The following is a 7,491-nucleotide window of genomic DNA, read 5'->3' on the forward strand; positions in this document are numbered from 1 at the left end:
GATGATTACAACCCCCACCCTCGGGTAGAAAGACTCCAATTATTTCCATGCCTGGACGGGAACCACGTTTATTCATTTTTTTCCACACAATTTGTCCTCACCGACTGGCTCTAACCCTTTTCCACTGACGTTGCTCAGATGGAAGATGAAGCACTTCATTTTACAAGCAGGAAAAAGTCCCTCCTCGTGATCCTGTATGTATTTTCTGTACTCTTTATCACCACTTTAACAGCAGGAGTAAAACGAGAGACAAGCAGAAAAAAAATCTTCCGAGACTGCCAAGTGGCAAAGTTGAGCTAAAGCTGGAGCGTGGAATCACATGAACTAAAGCCCCTCGAGGGAGAGAGTGAGAGTAAAAGAGAAAGAGAAAGGAGAGAAAAGGAGATAGAGGCGGTGTGATGGGCTGCTGCTGTTCAGTGTTGGGGATGATAAAACAGTGGGGGTGAAGAAGGGCCTTGAGCTATGATAAACACATGTGCACACAAACACACACATACATATGCCCCCACGCACACCACTGTGGCTCACCACTAACGCACCTGCCTCTCCATGGATGGGGTTGATTGCACAGCCCTGACTCATCCTAGGCTACATGTCGAACCCCGGGGAGCCTCAGATTGGCATGGAGATACTAATGGAGTGGAGCAGGAGGGCTGCTGGGAATGGCAAATCTCCGGCTGTGGGGATGCAGCGGAAGTCTATGTGGGATCAGGCTCTTGCCCGTCAGCCCTGAGTTTTGATCTACACTGAGGCACAGCTTTTGATGTCTTAATCATCGTCCTCAATCGAGCTCAGGGAGGTTGGGGAAAGGAGAGCAGAGGGGAGGGGAGAGGCGAGAGGGTGGAGGCATGGGGGCAACCCCAAGGATGTGAACCCTGTGTGGGTAGAGGATCCAAGGGGCAGCCTGTTTGTCTCAGTTGGCTCTGTAGACCCTGAACCTGAGGTAAACTCTGGATATGTTGTAAACACATTCATATTCCCGATTTTGTGTTCAGGACTGCCTATACTGTAACCCACTTCTGGTCTGTGTAACAGAAAACTTTATAAATAATTGATAACCTCATCTACACAGTGTACCTGGAAAAACCTGGAGTCGAGATACTTTTCTGACTGATAGCAAAGTTCATACAATGCTACAAAGAAGAACTTCACAGGAAGTCTGAGTCAAAGAGTCTCCGAGATGATCATAAGAGATGCAACAGAGAGCCAGAGTTCAGCACAATCCAATTAAATCAGCAACCACTGTCTTGGGCGAGGAGCAGAGGCCAGAAAGAGAGGGAAAGAGGTTCAGAGAGGAAGCAAACAAAAGATAGAGAAAGAAACACAGAGAGACAGAGAGAGAGAGAGAGAGAGAGAGAGAGAGAGAGAGAGAGAGAGAGAGAGAGAGAGAGACAAGATTAAACAGTCACATAAAAGAGGAGTGAGTCAGAGATGTATTCATTCATCAAAAGTTACAGACCTCCACCCACGGCTTCTCCTCAGGGCTAAGTGTTCCACGGAGAAGCCTGATGAACTGATGAGCTGAGGGAGGAGTGCGAGGGAAGAGAGAGAGAGAGAAGTTAAGAACAACCCCTCCACCCACTACCTCCCACCGCAACCACTATCACCATCTAAAGAGAATATCCCAGCATGCCGTGTCATCTCCACACTCCTCAGTTAGAAAGACACAAGCAATTAATAAGTCAACAAAACCAGGGTTTTTCAAATACCATGTCATAGTGCCATACTCCACTGTAAGGGAACAAAAACTAGCATATGCCTTCAGATAAAGAAAAAAGAAACGCTGCAGCATTCACTCATCCTGTCAAAACACAGAGGGAGGAATGATCTAATAAGATGCTTCAAGTTTAAACTGAGGTCTCTAATACAACAAAATACTTAATTAAAGTGTAACTGCCATTGTGGGGATGGCACCCCGCAGGGTGTAATAAGCACCCGCAGGTTAGTAGTTAGTCTACTGGGTGTTACACTGGAGTGGTATGATCACTGATGTTAAAAGCGACTGGATGGCTATCAATAAAGCCTTTTTTGCCTTATACTCATTTCATCTTATTTTTTTGCTCTCTATATCTTTCTCTCATTTTCAATTTGAAAAAAGGGTCTATTTTAATAGTAACCCAATCTGACCTCGATTTGATGTACCGACTTCTTGGTTGGAAGTTGGAAATACTAAAAGTGAAGCCTCTACCGCTGCACAAAAAGGAAGTTTATACAAAGGAGAATGGCTGCAAATAGACACATCATGAAACGTCTGAGATGTGATACCTTACAGTGCAAGTTGAGCTGTCTCTGTTTCTGATACCTGATTATAGATATTTGTTCTACTTCTGTTTTTTCTGTAAGTAGGTTGTCTAAAAAAGTTCTGACATGTTTTGGATAGGTCGGTATAAAAGAGAAAAAAAGTGCATTTTTATAGCAATTGACCAACAAGTGAGTCAAAAATGACTGGTAAGGAAATAAAAGTAGCACCATAGAGAAAAGAATACATGATTCTATGCTAGTTAAGAACATTTCAGACCATGTGATTTTCCCTGCCCAACCTCTAGTGTTGACGGTTAACTCTCAAAAATCGGATTAGGTAAATAAAAAACTGAGACTGGACTTTGAGTGAAAATAAATGTTTAGCTGAGGGACATGAGCGAGTGTTGATATTGCCCCTTACAATAAAGGCATCCAAACATTCAGACACCATCAAACTGATGGTTTATGCCACTCTAGCAGACAATAGCATGTATTGATCATGACCGTGAAACATCAGTGCATCAACACTCAATGGAACAAAAATACTGCCAAAAACATTAAATAATACATATATCAGTCAATATATCTGGCTAACAAACAATCCAAGGTGTACAGTTGTGAATTGCATTCCCCAAAATACTTGAGGAGCACTCAAGAAAAGAAATCTCAACATTCAGCTACATCAGCCTTATGCCTCTGAGTCTCCAGAGTGTTTGAGGGTCGCTGGCGACCTGCTAAGTTATGTTAGTTCTGTTTCACATGAAGCATTAAAATACAAATATTTTAAACATTTGTCAATATGGACATGGTACACATTGTTAGATCGGTTAGAATCTCCACAATTCAACCATTCAGTTCAATTTACAGAAAATTAAGCATCAACGCATGATTCATATAGCTAGACTTACCAGAATGATAAACAAAAGAGCTAGAAAACATGACAATTCCCTACCTGAATCTCTTTTTTTTTTTAAATAACAATTAATCCAAGTTAGAGTGGAGAGGAGTCAATTGCTAACAGTCTTCTAATTTTGTTTGTTCAGGGTATAAGAATACTTCCTGCCCAGTGTTCTTATTATTATTATTTATGGTTTATTGGCAGTTGGCAAACCAACTTAAAGGTGCATTACCGTCACCAACTGGACTGGAGTGTGAACAAAAGATAAATGCAGGAAAAAATAACGAAAGAAACTAAATTCTCTTTACTAAATCAATTTCTCTTAGAAACTGATTTATATTATATTGCAATATACCTTGCCTACTGTTTTCCCCAAAACCCTTGACAGTGAAAAGGTGTGGTGGTCTGCCTTATGAAGTTTCTGAAAAGTCTCTGGGTATTGTATTTTTCATGCAATGAATTAGTATGTGTTCATCAGTTTCTGGCTGGTTACAGTAAGTGCCTTTTCCAGTTGAATGTTTGTCTGTTTCATGTAATGAATAATTAAGAGTTGTATGACCAATTCTGAGACGAGTAATGATATCTTCTTCCCTACGTTTAAAACCCACCTTCCTCCCATCACCAACATGTCTTTATAAATTGTAAAGATATGCCTTCCTTTTTTACTAATGTCCCAATATTCCTGCTATGTCATTTGTGCATATGTCCTGAGAAATGTTTTGACTTCAGCTTTGCTGAGCTTACCTGTAGGTCTACAAATGCAATCTTGAGTGCTTGCTTTGCCAGAATATTCACCTGCTCACTTCCCTCCATACCAAGATGGGAAGGAACCCAAATTAAACTTGCGCTAAATTTGAATTCTGTTCATTATGAGAAATATTTCATTGAAAATATCTGTTCTAAATGATGATCTGCCTGATCTAATGCTAGATAGTGCTGAAAAACTGTCAGAACTGTCAGCAATAATTGTATTGGGTATTCCCTTCTCCTCTATCCACTGTAATGCCAATAACTGTGGTGTATACTGATAAATGGTCTGATACCCTTTTCTTTATTGATGTCACTCATATAAACGTCCAGTGTTGTTGGGTATGCATGTTTTGTTATATTGCTGCCTACAAAATGAAAGTATCCCTAATCTTTTCTATTTAGTTTTCCCCCCGGGACAGCCCCTGAAGTTCAGCAAGCGCTCCCAGTGTGGAAGGCCAATGGGCTCCCTCATGTTACATGACATGCTACAAGCTACTTTTGGTATGATGAGCTGTCATTGGCTATCAACACATCATTCAAGATGATTGTAGCCAATCAAATTCCCTTCCCAACGGGTTATAGCATCGGTGGGAACAAATGAACGCGTAACAGAGCTAAGTCCCTCCTTCCACAGCCAGCCATCAATGTGTTTTGTGAGAAAAAGATGATCAACAATGTTTGAATAAAGGAAACATATGTTATAGTCATCTAAATGCTTTAGTATGTTTTTTTTTCCAATGTCACACAAGCAATTGGCACAATTTGGTCACTTGAAGAGGTTTTTGAGGTTTTCACAAACTAATAGCTCCCATAAGGTTAGGCCTAAAGGTTTGCCATTTTTTTTACATGTGGTGTTGAGAGAGGGGATGACACAGCATGACACACATCTTGAATAACTACAGGTATTACCTTAGTACATACTGTAATCCTGCTCCTACATCATATTATATGACATGCTGATATTTTGTGTTGGGACCGTAGCAGTGGATGAAGCATCAGACCAGTGACACAAAGGAGTCACATGAACCAACATATGGCCAACATGAGGCAGGCCACAGGCCTGCAGCCCTTCTCAAACAAGGATGAGACCTCCATGTAGCTGCAGAAACCTAAAATTTGCACATCCATGACAAAAGAGGTTTCAAAATGGTCAAAAGTCTAAAAACTACAGACATTGTAGTTCACACCTTCAAGAACTTTGATTCCCCCCCATTGGTTGGGGTCCCTGAATACAGCAGGGGTCAGAGTCCAGGTGACCGATGCTATAAAACTCTCTGCCACCCAGTTCTCAGCGCTTTTCGATTGCAATCCGTTGCTTAATGAAGGCACATCGTCAACGTTGTACGAGAACAAATGGTATCATTTCGCTGGTCGAATGAGCTGTTCTGTATCCTCAGTGAGACACAAACTCAGCATCTCATCAAATCTGCAGAGAGGGTAATCCACCCCGTTTTTCGAGGAAAAAGGAGGACATCGCACTTTGCTTTTTTTCCAAAGTCGACTGAACTGTTCCACTCCACTGCCCTGGAAGGAGCTGTTTCGTTAATCGCTGGCGAGTGATTAATAATAATAATAATAATAATAATTTCTGTTCATCGCTGAGAATCCGCCGGACAAACTAATGGACTGCTACACAAAGGAGGCTTAATAGTTCTGGGCAGATGTAGAACTGTATGTTTTATTAATGAGTAAATGCTATTGCTGCAACTGTTTTTCCATTATATGTTATGTACTGTATATGTTGAAGTTTTGTGTTGAAACTGTAATTTCTACCTTAGTCACTGCACAAGCGAGACGGCGCTGCGTCATAACGAGACATTATATCGTAAACCTGTGTTAGACAAACTGTTTGATTATTATTACCGCGGAGAGTCAGCTGTTAGCTCACAAAAGAGGCAGAAAAATAATTATAATTATCACTGCCACGAGGATCAATGTTTCACCATTGTTTGACCATCAATATTTTTGAAGTTAAATAAATGCTATTAGACTTTAACAGATTTTAAAGATACAAGATAGATTAATCAAATTAATGAAGATCTGTATTCTAACGCGAACACCAACTTTGAGACTGTTTCCACAGTTCAGTTATTGGTCCCTGAGTTCAGGGTGGTGCCCAGTTTTGATTGTTTTTCAACTTGGTAAAGTTATTCATAATTTTATAAATATTGAAAAATCCTCTTTGATAAATTGTTAATAATTTAATCTGTACCTCCCCACTTCCCAACATATGTTTTGACGGACACACAGACGTCCCCTGGAAATATCCAACCAGACTTTTGAAAAAACTGAATTACAGTAGATGTCTTGTAAATCCCATTTTAGCCCATTTTCTACCCTTGAAAAATGAAAAACGTGAGGTGCAAAGATTTTGCAGACGCTATCATCAAATGTGTGTAACAGGCAACAGACAATGGTGTGTAAGCCATGTAAATTATGGTGGTAGACTCAGTGAGCACTAGGTTCAATCATGAATCTACTTCCCTAATCCTGCATTCTGATTGGATGGCTACCTGATTTATAAGGAGACTTTCTACAGCGAATGGAATGAATTTAAGTAACTCTGCTATTTGCCTGAGAGTGGGAGGAGATCAGCTCGTGGACCACAGATATAAGCAGCTAGTGCAGCTCTAGGAAACAGTTATAAAGACTTTGTCTGGTCGGGGCTCAATAAAATAATATTACACTTATACTTATGACTTCAAAGGAGCCATATGTAGAAAAAACCCAGAGCTGAAGCTCTACCCTGGCTAGCTTACACCCATCATTTAGTCCTCAAGTAATTCCACAGTCAATAAACAGATAGATAAACATCATCGATAGAGACCTCAATTGCTACCCTTGAGACACCTAATACAAGCCCTAAAATGAGGTGTTCAGACTTGACAGCGAAACGCATTTCCTTGAATACGGACCAAAAAATGTTATTGAGCTTTCTTTTTCTTAAATTATGGCGCACATTAACTCCAACCCCTTAGCCACTGAATTTAATCCATCAATTACCCAGAGAGCTGTTGCGAATTCGTCTCATCGCCTGCAAATTGTGGCTTCTCTCTCACACACACACAGTCTCACGGCAGATTTGCCGCTTGCTATATTTATCTGGTACCGATGCATATTTATTTCTAATTCTTACATGGCTGCAGGCTGTGCCGTGATTCGCCATCCTCAACCGGCATTAGTGGCCTTATAATAGGGCTTAGAATTACATGTGGAACCCTGTTGGAGTCTCATGGCTGGATTTAAGGTGGGATTTATCATGTTCAGAATTATTCACTGCTCTAGCGCCTTTCCAGACTCTATGAAGAAAAGCGACTGGGTTATGAGACCCAAAAAGGCCAATATGGAAATAGGGGAGGATGGGAAAGCGATAATAGAATGGGATGGAAAGAGGGGAGGAGTAGAGGTAAAGGGGAAAGTATGGTAGGGTGGAGGAATGGCACAAGAGTGGGGAAATAAGGATTTTAGGAAAACTTTTAGCTGAGCAGACAGAATATATCGATGGTGAAGACGAGCCGAAGAGCTGCAAAGTTACCTCAATGAAATGTGGTTCAGAATAGCCATAATACCACAATTTCACTCAATGGTAAAATTATATTCCA

The 7,491-nt window shown here is 40.8% G+C and overlaps 1 protein-coding gene across 1 annotated transcript in view; it reads right to left on the minus strand.

Annotated features, from left to right (window-relative positions):
- The window catches only part of LOC114556065 (uncharacterized), a 52,980-nt gene extending 51,457 nt beyond the window's left edge, over window positions 1–1,523 (minus strand). Inside the window, exon 1 of the mRNA XM_028578903.1 lies at window positions 1,460–1,523. The gene's annotated coding sequence lies outside the window, so the exon portion shown is untranslated. The remainder of the gene's footprint in view (window positions 1–1,459) is intronic.
- Window positions 1,524–7,491: the final 5,968 nt, after the last annotated feature.

This window comes from Perca flavescens, chromosome 5 (assembly GCF_004354835.1).
Source record: "Perca flavescens isolate YP-PL-M2 chromosome 5, PFLA_1.0, whole genome shotgun sequence".
In the NCBI taxonomy this organism is placed as follows: Eukaryota; Metazoa; Chordata; class Actinopteri; order Perciformes; family Percidae; genus Perca; species Perca flavescens.